The sequence below is a fragment of the Poecilia mexicana genome, unplaced genomic scaffold, assembly GCF_051168715.1.
Source record: "Poecilia mexicana isolate PSO_F unplaced genomic scaffold, ASM5116871v1 scaffold_9, whole genome shotgun sequence".
In the NCBI taxonomy this organism is placed as follows: Eukaryota; Metazoa; Chordata; class Actinopteri; order Cyprinodontiformes; family Poeciliidae; genus Poecilia; species Poecilia mexicana.
The window spans coordinates 10,743,792-10,757,727 of record NW_028263378.1 but is presented as its reverse complement, the minus strand read 5'-3'; positions in this window follow the sequence as shown (position 1 = coordinate 10,757,727).

The window sequence follows — 13,936 nt, the reverse complement described above, 5'->3', positions numbered from 1 at the left end:
GCCCAAGACTCAAGTCTTTTGCAACCTAAAACGGCTCTTCTTCCTTTATTGTCGTATCTAGCCCGTTCCATATTCCGTTAAAGTTTGACCATCCCCACTTCCATGTTTGTCAATGGGAACGGTGTGTTTAGATAGATCTATATTTTTTTCATGTGTTAAAAAGTTCAACCTTCTTTTACAGATTTTCCTGTCACTTGTCTGGGACGTTCCTGTTTTTCACAAGAGTGTATTTTGGTACAAAGAAAAGTAAGTCCACAATAAACTCAGTAACTTCAAGATGCTATTATTTCAAAAAGTCCAAATGATATGATGATTCTTAGACATCCTGGACAAACTCAAGCTCAGCGATGTGGTATATGGATACTAGCGCAGTGAGAAATATTTAGACCTCTACAATGGAAAAACAAAATAGCAGCTACGCAGAAGAATGACCCTTTATAACAAAAGTCAGCTCATCTACATCTCAAGGACAAGGAACACTTTGTCGAAGAAAGCAATGTGACCATTTTGGACAGGGAAGACAGGGCAAATGATGGATGTGGTCTTAATGGCCCCATTAGTGACCTTCACAACCCTCTTAGTGTGATTGTTGTGGCTACAATTTATAAGCATGATACTTCTAACCCATGTAATAAAACAAGTGAAGAAGCCATTTAAATAGGAGGTGAAGCATCTATTTGAACCCCTCATTACGCCTCAATCAACATTCAGCTTATATTTCAGTTTTCTTTGATAGATATAGCTGTTGTCCCAAATATCTTGTGGATTATTTTTGCTGCCATTTTATTTTAGAGAAAATATTTTTCTACCAATGCTTGTTTTGTCTTTTTCTAACAGCAGAAACATGAACTTTAATATTTAACACACTGAGACCTGGAGAGTCTTACATTTTAAATGTCTCCTGGTTTCTTGGCAATTACTCTGTGTGTTTGACCTTGGGGTGAATGTTCTGGTTTGCCCGTCAATGAGAAGATTGGCAGCAGGCTTAACAGCTATTTTTCTCTACACGTGAACAATCACTTTGTTGTATAAATGTGTACTTTAGGTCGTTTGGAAATGACCTTGTAACCCTTTCCAATTTTATGGGTAGTAAAAATTGCTTCCCATAGGCCTTTACTGACGTTTTTCCCCCCCTACAGTCTCCTGATGTGCAATCTGTAAAAAAAAAAAAAAACTTATTTATATGGTTTGTTCAATAAATAATGAGTTAAGCAAGTGCAATTTACTAGTGCCTGGCTGCAGAGTTTTTTTTTTTTTTTTTTTACAGTGGCTGTAGTTTTTTTTTAAATAACCACCTGATCCTGAACATGGTAAATTTAAATCTAATTGGTCGAAATGTGCGTAAAATAAACACAAGAGGGCAGTATTGAAGCACATCAAACATTGCATTTCTGGTTCTTGTCTGGTTTTTCTCCCCAAACTGTTGAGGCTCCAAAATTTAACCTCGCAATCTAAATTCACTCTTGGCTGCTGCATAATCCTATTGTGGCATGAGAAATGGGCTCCACATTTTTAATGCGAAAACACAGTCTGGTGAAAACAGCTCTCACTACTGGACCCTTTCATGCCCAACACTGAAATTACACCAGCATAAATCTCTATTATCAAGTTTTTTTTTGTTTTTTTTTCAGGGTCTCAGTCCAGTTGAGCTTCCAGCTGCTCTGGAAGGCTAAATCAATCCTCCCTTATGCATAATCCATGAGTTTTTATTTTTACCCAGAAATGAGTGTTGCCTCTTTGAAGTACTTTGTGGTATTATTACACAGTGGTTAGGCGAGTTATAATGCTGATGTCCTGTATAAGCTGTAATTACTGGATATGGAGGTAGGAGGGCAATTCCAAAAAGGGGCTTGAAGTTTCTCTCTGGCTCCTGCTTTGATGTTTCGTGGGTGATGGATAGGAGTTGTTGGAGGAAGGGGAGTTTGTGAAGCTTGCCGCAAGTTGCTGAACTTTGTCTGGCAGGACATAGACAAGGGTAGTCGACTACTGTTGTAATAACAAATAAAATCCTTTTGAAGTTCTTTAGCATTTGGAAAAAGTCATTAAAAAGTGGTATTTATTAGGATCTCAAGGCAATAATGCACGGGCTTTAAACCTACTTTAAATGATAAGCTCTTATTTGGATGTTTGATTGGAAGCGAGCACCGAAAGAGATCCCAGGCTCTCTTTGCGCTCAGCAAAGCAAACATTTCTGCACATCACGCTAATATTGTTCTTCCTCTTGCCATCCCTGGCAGACTGTCTGTGTCCTGCTCATGTCCTCCGCTCTACAGTTTCAACACTGTCATTGAGGCCTGCGTAATGCAGTGACCTGAGCGAAAGTGTCCTTGACTGCGAATGTTGAGTCAAGTGGAGGTGTGTTTGTGTGAGTGAGTTTTTTTTTCCTGGCTGTCAGTATGTGCGAATGGCTGAGTACATCATAGTGCGGTCCTCCATCTGGATGCGTGTGTGTGTGTGTGTGTGGGTGTGTGTGTGTGTGTGTGTGTGTGTGTGTGTGTGTGTGTGTGTGCGTGTGCGTCATCCCAAGAGGTGTTTGTGAGCGTGTGTTTGCCAGTGCAGTCATCCTGCAGAGGTGGCTGTGAAACGATGGGAACAGACATTAGCAGTCAGAGGAAGACGGGTTAGGAGGCAGGGCAGCAGGATATCCCATCACGTCGGGTTCTCCCGCTGCTTCCTTCAGCTATTCCCAGCAGCTGGATCCGGGAGGTCAGGAAGGGTTAGACGAGCTCCTCCCTCTTTCATTATCTTTCCATCACCTGCCATCATCTCCATGCTGACAGCAGAAGTTTCTCCTCTGTCTCCTCACCCTCTACTCTGTTCTTTATTACCCTCACCACCCGTTTCTCTTCTTTTCTGAAACTGGCCCTATGATTTTCACATCTTTTTCCCACTCCATCTGTTCCCCCAATTCTCCTCTTGTCACAGCCTTTTATTTGTGTCTCTTTGCTCTCTGATAGTCTGACAAGAGTCTCAATTTCCTTTCACATATACCGAGAACCATCAAGGCTGCCTCTGCTGTGAGTTTCTCTTGAGTTTGCAGCAGATCTACAGATTGCATCTGATATGCAATGGAGGCTGTAATTTCGCAAAAAGGCTACAGAGACTGAACCCACATTTCTCTCAGAGAAGAACTTAGTTTTAGTGAGTTTCAGAAAGGATAGACAGACATCCCATCACAGTGAAATGCGTGTCAAGAATACTGCCAAAAACTGGGGCAAGTGATAATGCAATATAGATGTTATGTTAAAGATTAATTTTTCACAATTCACAATCATGTAATGTCATGGCATGATGGGTTTGGGTAGAAATGAGTGCAGGAAAAGAATTTCAATTTAGGACCTGTGTCACTCGAGTTTAAAGTCAAACATTTTCTCCCATTTTTTCTCAAAAACAGTAAACTTAGCCCACTGTGAAAGCAACACTTAAACACAGAAGCTGAAGGTATTTTCTGTAAGGAAGAAAAACAAGTAGATTTTCAGATAAAAACTCAGCTTATGCATTGCTAAAGGAAAAGCACACTCAGTCAAAAGCATATGGGATAGTAATTTAATACAAAGACAGTAGATACTAACAATGCGATCAAAGGTTCCTTCAGTGACTCTAAGAATGAAACATAGAAACATTTCCATACTTGGCCAGGAATACTTTCAATGTAAAAACTGCCTTTGTCCAGGAAAAGGAGCCGAGTCAGGAAACCACGACTTGGTTTCCTGACTAAATATTAAAGACAGCAAACGCTTCATCAATACCCTTGACCAGTAAAGAAACAAATAAATAAATATAAAAATACTATAACATCAGGTAAGTTCCATGGAAAAGATTACTTCCTCTATCCCTGCCAATTTGATTTGTAGATATTTTTTTTTATAAATTACTAATAACAGTAGCGGGGCTACACAGTGACACAGTTAGTAGAGCTGTTGCTTGCAGCAAGAAGGTTCTGGGTTCGATTCCCGGCACCAGTCTTTCTGCATGGATTTTGCATGTTCTCCCTGTGCATGCGTGGGTTTTCTCCGGGTACTCCAGTTTCCTCCCACAGTCCAAAAACATGACTGTCAGGTTAATTGGCCTCTCCAAATTGCCCCTAGGTGTGAGTGTGTGTGTGCATGGTTGCTTGTCTCTGTGTTGCCCTGCGACAGACTGGCGACCTGTCCAGGGTGAACCCCGCCTCTCAACGGAACGATAGCTGGAGAGGCACCAGCAACCCTCCCGACCCCACTGAGGGACAAGGGTGCAAAGAAAATGGATGGATGGATAACAGTAGCTCCATCTAGAAAAGATACAGATCTAAACATAGAAACACTGCAGGCAAAAGTTGCAAACAATTCAGAAATAAAAAGTAGCAAAACAAAATAAAACCCCACTCCATTAAAAGTTCTCAAACCTTTATATTTTATAATTTTCCTTGAATCAGTGCAACTATTTACTGCCTCCACCTTAAGCGAGATTCATTGGTTTACATGCATTTGGGATGTTCTTTCTTTTTGCAGCTCAGCTCTGTTTTTATTCTTTGGCTTCATTCTTTATTTAACAGGGAACATGGAATGAATTTGCCTAATGAGAAGATGTGAATATTTTTACATGATTAAGACAAAAATCTCTAAAACAGTAACCGACAACAAATCATATTCAGTGTGAAAAGCCTTGTCAATGAGAAATATTTGCAGCTGGATGTTTATTTCTTATCTCCTGTCTTGGTAAGTTGGACTCGTGTGTGTGTGTGTGTGTGTGTGTGTGTGTGTGTGTGTGTGTTGGGGGGGGGGTGTGCGTGCGCGCGTGTGTGTGTGTGTGTGTGTGTGTGTTCAAATTCTGTTTTTATATCTATGCAAACAGCTTAGAGCTATTTTTGGCACTTAAAGATCCTCTTTCTGTCAGCGTAGCTTATGTGAGCTATAATTTACCTGGTTACTGGATCTGCAACTCCTATTTGGTGAATACACATCACTCCAGCTGACCTTGAATCAGGAATCACCTCATTTATAATACCACAAGAACCCAACGTCAAAATATCTGTTAGCAGTAAAATGAGCAATCCAGTATTTAGTGGCTCTGCGGCAGAGTGAGGAGTTATGGCTGTAGTATTTACCTATAATGGTCCCGGTTAGACCATTATCCTCCACGATATCTGGTTATTATCTCTGTCTGATTTATGCCGCTCTGCCGACCCTCACCCACGATGGCCTACATTTTCTTTCATCTCAGCCATCAGTCACTTAGCAGTTCAAAGCTAACGCCTGTCTGTGGAGGAACTCAGAGGGTTTGATCATGATGACATTAATTCTCAGGTGACGCCGTAAAAAAATGAAATATTTTGCATTTCGACGTGCTGCAGCAGATAAACTAGCAACACCTGGTATATAAAGTGGCTGAAGGACACAAAGCAAACTGTTTTGTTTTGTCAGTTAAAGGAGTCAACCAGCAGTTAGCGCTCTCCGCTGGAAACGCAGATCCTGTGGTTTTTCAAGGCAAAGTCCAGTTTCAATTCTTCTCCCGCCTACTGTTACATGGATCCATGCCACTTTATCCTAACCAGCCACAAACAGTCAAAATTCAATAGAAACAATCCGTCATGGCTGCACTGTAAATAAGAGGGATTCCAGTTGCAATAATACCAGATGAGTTTCTAATGATCTGCTGTTTAAACACAGAAATCGAACGGCTCTGAGATGCAAGCGGCGAGAAAAGGAAAGAAAGAAATCCACTGGACTGAAAAATAGATGAGTCCTAGGGGTGTGTTCGCTGAGGTTTGATGACTTATTCAGAAGGGGCTGTGTCAACACGTCATTAAATCAGTTGTTAGACTGCAGGTGAAGTTCAAACTGGGGCTCAGGGAGAAAAACAAGACCCGGATCTGGATTTCCATCTGAAAAGCCCTGTAAAAGTGTTCGTAAAAGCGAATTTCATCCTATTTTTTCCAGGTAGCGCACACATTCTTTAAGGTCTGTGGATCAGCCTCCTTTTCTTTGATACTTCTAAATAAAACCCAGTGCTGCCATCAGATGCCATCAGAGAGATCCAAAGCTCAAATGGGAATATTTAACTACAGAAGAACTATTGGTCATCCATTTTGCAGGTCTGGCCTTTAGGGAAACATGGCAGGAAGAAAGACTTTGTTAAAAGCAAATCATTAGAAGCCCTGTTTTATCTATGCCGGGGACACAGGAAACACTCAGAAGCAGAATGTGTGCAAGAAAAATAATATTGTACGTCACCCTGAACACCACATTTCCATCTGTATAGATTGTAGTAGTAACATCATGGTGGGGAGAAGCTTTTGAAGTAGAATGGAGTTAAATGAAGATCAATCCTGGAAAAAAAACACACAAAAAAAAAACATGTTGGAGAACATGAAAGACTTCTAGCACCCCTATAACCCTTGACATTTTGCCAGAGCTGCAATGCAAAGATTTTGATCATAATATATTTGTGTGTTACAATGGCCCAGTCAAAGTCCAATCAAAAGATTGGTCTACAATTGACTACGAGGGGCTGCATTAATCTAAAAAATATGCATCCTTTCTGTCCACTTTATGGTAATACGCTACTTTATGATGATTGACAACATAGAATACACTGATGTTTATGGTTGAAACAAACTAAATGTGGAAAAGTTCAAGGGCTAAAAAGGGAAAAGCACTAAAATGAGCTGCGGAACAAAATGAGATGTGAATCTGTATCCACTCTCCATCCTGCTGTAGTATTCAAGAGCTTTTCTGTGCAAGCCGGCATCGTTTCCTCATAAAATCAATTTAGCTCAACACCTGATATGCATCCATAGGTCCAACAAAGTAGAATGTACTGCACACAAATAGCCTGCTCACTCATGGACGCAGAGCAAGGAGACAAAGGTCAGTTATGCTTCGTGCAAAGGATAAATGAGATACAATCTTGATTGTTAAACAGCAATCCCCAACATACAAGTCAGATCATAGTTTCTTCGTCCAATCAATAAGAGGGAAGTGAGAGTTATTTAATGCTGTAATGAGCCCAATATATAGTTTGATAGTCAAATTAGTGTATTAAGCATCTTCAAAAGGCAAAGGAGAGTGAAATTCTGTAACTTGCAAAAACATCAGTCAAAATGTATAATTTCGTTGTTCTGCTTTCCTTCACTGTAAATGCTGTGGTTACAAAAGGCTTTAAACATGCAGTTTTGTTGCAACCCCTGCTGATAAAATCTGACCTTTAACCTCAGGTTCTGTACAGGTTTAGGCTTGTCTTCAAGCTACCTTTTTATCTATAAGGCATGTGGGAAATTTGTCTGCACTTAACTTTATTTCTTCCTGGATGAACATGCATAGGGATTGTTGAGGAATGGATTGGACCAGGTTGGTTTGTATTGTTTTTTTCCCCCCATAATTCTCTTTTTCTTTGGGTTATCTTTGTCTGATATTACAATTAGTTTGATGATCTGCATCATTTAAGTGTAATAAAAATGTCCAACTAGAAGAAATCCGTAAGGTTTTCAGTACCAACGATCAGCCCATGGTGGTTCCCGACCTCGCTGCTCCATTTGCCGCTGACGTCAACAACCTCGCTTTTAAGCATCATCAGCAGCATGGCTTCCATTTGTGGAGCGGCAGGAGGGAGCAGGGAGGACTCAGGGGCACTCAGTCCCACCACGCCCATCCTCCAACTCATACACACACACACACACACACACACACACACGCACACACACACACACACACACATGCACATGCACGCACGCACGCACAACGCACACACAAAATCCCATCTGCGATTCTAAAGACTATGCTCTCTAACTGTCACTCTTAGTTACAGACCTATCATGCAGAAATGCTGACTTATTCATGGCTTTCATGCAAACCTGGATGCAGGGAGGAAACTGAAGCTGGTTGGGGTGGAGCTGCACTGGCTGCTGTGTGTGTGTGTGTGTGCGTGTGTGTGTGTGTGTGTGTGTGTGTGTGTGTGTGTGTGTGTGTGTGTGTGTGTGGTTCCTCATACAGTGCTTTATTACTGTTACCTTAGTCAGCTGTGCCATTACAGGTCAGACGGACCAACACACACTGTAACACACACTCGCCGATTCTGTATATACAGTAAATGCTGACACAGATGCCTCCGGCTTACAGTCAGAGCCAGTTTCTAATGATGCTTTTAATACTTTAGGCAACTACTCACAGCAGATTGATGACAAGACGAGAATTGTGTTTAGTAAGTAAGAAGTAAATATATATATACACTGGAAGCCAGAAGTCAACATACAGTGAATAAAAAGACACAAACACATTTTTACTCACTGTTTGACATTAAATCAGATCAAACTTCTTTTGTTTTAGTTTAGCTAGAATTGCAAAAAAATATTTATACTTGCTAAATGCCATAAGAGTTTGGCAAATAGAAATAATTGTTTGAAATTCTAACTGACCTAATATGAAGTTTGGTCCATTTTAACTTCAGATAGTGAGAAAACAAAATGTGTATGTGTCTTTATATTCGGTGTATGTAGATATCTGGTTTCAAATGTACACAATAACTTATAGCACATAAAACGCCTGGTTGATAGTCTGTCTATCAAAATATTTGACTATCTCCTGAAGATAGTCAAATGAGGCAGGACTGTAAGTGAGCCAACATGTAAAAGTCAGAGCAGCAGAAACTTTGTACCTGCAGGTTAAATGTTATTAATGATCTTCAAACATCCTAAAAAATGTCAAACTGCTAAAAGCTTTCGCACTTCAAATATCCCCGACGACTTGTCACTTACGGCTGTTAATGTAAAGAGGTGAAAACAGGTTTGTGCTTCTGGTTTCTAAAGCTTCTGCATGAGAGCATATTTATTTATTTAACTTTTTTTTTTTCTTTTTAGCAAAGACTTATCTCTGAATACAAATTAGTTTTCCCCAAACTTTTTAGCGACACCTTCACATAAAGAAAACCCAAGATAGAAGCAGGTAGAAACATATTTCCTCCAGACCAATTAAAATGGTGTGAGAGTGTTATCTGCCAGGTAGATGGTGTCAAAATGGCTCTGCTCTTCCTGTGAGTCTGACTGCATTTCCTGTAATCATGCAAAGAAAGAACATGTGTGTTAACGCGCATGGTACGCACACATATGGGCAGGTGACGGCGGCATTCGTTGAGACACCTAGGGAGAGTTCAGAAATCTGATGATTATTATTCTGGTGCTCAAGGGCAACAAAATCACAGCTCATTTACCAGAGCTGACTTTGTGGTGTTTTCACCTTCCAACTATCTCTCTTTTTGTGAATAATGACAGAAAAGTGGAATCCTGGCGACACCTGTAGCAGGAACTGCCCCAAATGTGACTTAGAGTCCTTTGACGGGTGTTTACATGTCTGTCAGTGTGTCTCGAGGAGTGCAGCGAGCGTAAACAGAAGACATCAGGAATCAACCGGAATGATGAAAATGATCTGAGGAAGCCGTAGGAATATTTTTAAAGTGTCAGGTTGCAATAAGACAGGAGTACCCAGTTTGGCCCTTTGACACCCTAGATAAACTCTAACACCTCTGCTGTCTCAAGAACACAAAAACATAATAAATAATAATAATAGAAAGACCACATACAACTTCTGCCTTCAGGTAAAAGATGCAAGGGAATATAAGAAAGAACGACGGGTTTAAATCATTTTTTGTTGTTATTTTACCCAAAGGCAGTTTTGGGACATATTGTCCATTTTAAATGAATATGTTCTTTTATTTTAATGGAACATGTGTTGTCAATGACTTCCCCTTTCTTCATATTGCAGATAGAATGCTACGTTTTAATAAATGCATCTCATGTTTTCCACCGGAAAAGACGAACTCCAATCCACTGCAGTTGTGGAAATGATAAAGTAATCTATCTTTTCTAACTGAGATTTCTATTAGTTTTCATTGGGAGTGTTTATCAGGAGGAGAAAATTACTTGTTAGCTCACATATACTTTTGCTCATTGTTAAAACTGGAAGATATTTATGGATAAAATATTTTTGACTTGTGAATGTGAACAGGATTTGTGAAAATAATGTCTGATTGTTTTAATTACTAAAATCAACAGGAGATGCCTATAGTCATATTCAATCAAGTACATGCATTCACATAAGGCAAGTTGAAAATCATTTTTAAGTAAAAAAAAATATCTCTACTTTGTCTCAGTACAAAAGACGACAGATAAATTGCAATCCACTTAAATTCATCACTGCAAACCTAAGTCGTGCTGCTATTTTCCTTTCACAGAGAAGAAGCTGCCGCCTGAAAATCTATAAAATTATTCCTGCATTTTCTACTTATCCTGTCCAGAACTTTAACATTTAACATGCAAAATGTGAAGCCTTAGAAGGAGCGCTGGACGTTTTTGAAATGCTTTTCAGTTCTTGGGTTGAATGTGGCAGGATCTCCATTAATGAGAAGATTCTTAATTGTCTTTTCCACTTTTAAAACTTGTTAAAAGTGTAAAAAGTCAAACTTTACATTGCTTGACATTGGCAACTCCTCGCATATGGATGGGAAGCCAAACTGGATCTTTGTGGTTGTTGCTGATGTCTCTCCATCTTGGCATTGTGTCAACACTCAACTGTTTCCCCCAGAGCACCAAGCTGCCAAAAAGTCAAGCTTTTATAAAGTGCTATCACACTTCACAGTTATGTGTATTTGTTTAGCACAATCTGAGTGTTGCATTCCCTCCTAATTCCTTTAGGAAACAGTAAGGGTGTACTGAGTTTTTTTTACACACCTTCTCTGATTTGGCTTCATCTTTGAGTATTAAAAAATGTCTGTGGGAAATCTGTTGACAAGACGTTGCATTTTAGCAACTGGAAAACCTGGGATTCACATAAATCCATCTATCTGCTGTCTGTACTCAGCTTTCCATGAAGTGAAGTATATTCTGGAAATGTCAGTCTATCACAGGGCAACAACCAGGCTTCCATAAACTCAGGCTTAAGGTCAAGTCCAGTTAGCTTCATCTCATTCGAAAATTATTTCCCATTTATTTTAATGAAGTAAGGTTTTGTTTTGTAGCACCCAGTGCAATGATTGTCAGGTATCATCTCCCTCAAAATGCTGCTATTTACACCTCAGATAACACTATTTAAACACAAGGTGAAACCATTTCATTTCCAAAGTTCAATGTTATTTTAATCATTTAAAAAAAAAAAAACTCTGTTACAAACAGAATTCATGCTTTCAACGTGAGAGAAAACACGGCAACAGCAGCAAAATGATTTTCCTCTATTAGGCCTAAGTGCTAAATTACAGCTCTTGCACCTGTGAGAGACCATTGATCAAAATGTCCCACTATTTCAGTGTGCGCTTCATTTCCTATGCTGCAGTTTTCACTGATTTTCATTTGCAGACACGTTCAGTTCAATAACTGTCCTGCAAAAATGACAGTGAGAGCTACAGGCAGCATAGACTATGGTCCTTCGCAGCTGTGTTTATGATCCGTGGGTTAGCTGTTAGCTGGGAGTGTTAGCACTTGGCAAGCCGCAGCAAAGGCAGTTTTAACAAATGATGTGACTACAGAGGTCCAGATGTAAAATATACAGCGCAGTAGAATCTGAACAAACATCTGGTACATTCAGTGGCTGTTCTGGCACAAATAGGGCCCTGGGCATGCCTCTCCTTCATCAGTGTATGTCGATTATTTAATGAATTTCTGATCATTATGGACTTATCCAGTCCAGGTTTGAGTATTGTAAGTGTTTTAGATTTCAAACAAATGCCGTCTACAGCCTTGGAAATTGGGATTTTGTCATGATTGTGTGCACGCCTGCTCTCAGCTCTGGTCACAAACACCTCAGCTGCTGCTGTCAGTATAATTACACCCATGATTTCTGTTTGGTAGATAATCAGCGATTCCTCATTAACCTAGTTTGATCTTTGACCATGTTTCTGTGCCCTGCTTTGCCTTTGTCTGATTTCTACTAACACCTGGGGTCTAATTTATAAAACATTGGTTCTATTCTAATGTATGGATGCACAAAAGTAAAAATGGCATACAAAAACAAAGATATATAAAGTCATGTGCATGCACATCAGTTTTAGTTTTTTAATAGATCATAACTTTTGGGTGAAAACTGAAATGTGCCATGTTCATAAAAGAGATCTGTGCTCTGTGGACCCTGGTTCTGAGTCATTGCCACTGAGCGTCATAAAGCTCTAGGATTAGTTACCTCTCCATGGACGACTCTTTGGTATTTTTCTACTAACTCTAATAATTTCCAAATAGTTTGTGTTGGATATTCTGACTTGTGTCCTGAATCGGGCCTGTCCTAGACTCTCTTTCACTGTTACCTGTTGTTACTTCTTTCCCCTCACCTGGTGCTTTCTGGTTCTTCTCAGGAGAAGGATGAGGAGCAGAAGCCTGGTCACCCAAGTGGACAATGTGCTAACAGCAAGGCTGCTAGCAGAAGAGGAGCATACGTCACTTAAATGGACCTAAGGAGGCAAGACACAAGCCCATGCAGCCTGGTGAGCTAGACCCAGGGAGGTCAAGAGGAAGAGATTCTCACCAGAGTCCCAGTCTCTGTGTTATATTTAACAAATGAACTGCAATAAATTGTTCAAAAATGTTATTCTCCTGACGGAAAATAACCTATCTGTTGTAACGCAGAGGGTTCAGGGTTTAAAGCGGATAGATTTTTATGAGATTCAGACGCTTTCGGGATGAACTACGGTTATTTTCTCATACTTGGTATGAGCAGATTTAAATCTGCAGTGGTGCGACTGCTGAGCGTCCCCGTCTGGGGTCTGATGGTTGCTCCATTTCATCCTCCTCTCCTCTGCGCACCGAGCCCAAATGCTTCTGGGAAAACTTTGGCAGGATAAGTGAAATAAGCTCTGACACAGAGCATATTTCCAGAGCCCAAACTAACTGGTGTGCATCTTGACATTATTGAGCTCAAATTATACCCTGCCTGCCACCCACACTTTGCAACACTTCCACTTCAAAGTGTGTGTGTGTGTGAGAGAGCTAAATTGGAGGATTTAAAGGCACACTGTGTAAAACACAGTCCATCTGCATGTTTATTTGATTTTGTTTGATTCGTGCAGAATTTGCACAATTACTGATGTTTGCTTATGCATAGGCAATATTCCTCCACCAGTGTAGCCCACACTTATGCACATACTACACAGAGTATCTAATGAGCTCAGACAAAACCACTGCAAATGACGCTGTGTGGTTGTTCTATCAGTCAGAAAAGAACAAAAGCTGGTTTTGAAAAAGAAAAAACTGATGTTGAAAACAGATGGATGGGTAGTTTGGCAGCAACAGCTTGATGTAGATGTTTCCTGTAGTTTCCCTTTCCTTATAGCTGAACTGAACTGAGTTAAATAGTTGATAACATAGAAGAGAGGAGCATCATCCCTTCATGACTACAGTTTTTCTGAGTGTGAAGACCCTAGTTCTCCTCCAGCTACAAAACAAAACCCCATCAGAAACATAAATCAGTTCAATTAAATAAATAAAAACACTCCTTTAATCACAAAAATGTTTTTGTGACTCATGCTAGTTCCTTCGGTAAGACTCATAATAAAAGGAAAAGGAGGCATAATAAAACAGATGAATGGGATTTCTTCAGTTTTTCCTTTTTTTTTTGCTATGCTTAATGTTTAAAATGATCAAACTTAGAAAAGTTGTGTGTTGGTGTTTTGGTTTTCTCTTTTAAACTAAAAAGCCTCCAGAAATACAATGAACTGTGTTGCCGTGGTAATAACCTTTATACCGTGAGATCCTCATAGATGCAGATGTCTACTACTACTTATAATTTCTTCTCATGACCTCTCTGTGAAAAACCCAATAGGTCCTGATGAAGCTTTCAGTCTTTAAAAGGAAATATGCAACTTTTATACTTGATCAACTGTATTTTTACATTTCTGCACAGTCTTCAGGTTGTGGTCTACCTTGTATCCCCAGAACCAGAACCAGCATTCGGTTCTTATGCTCCACAAATCTGGAACACACTTC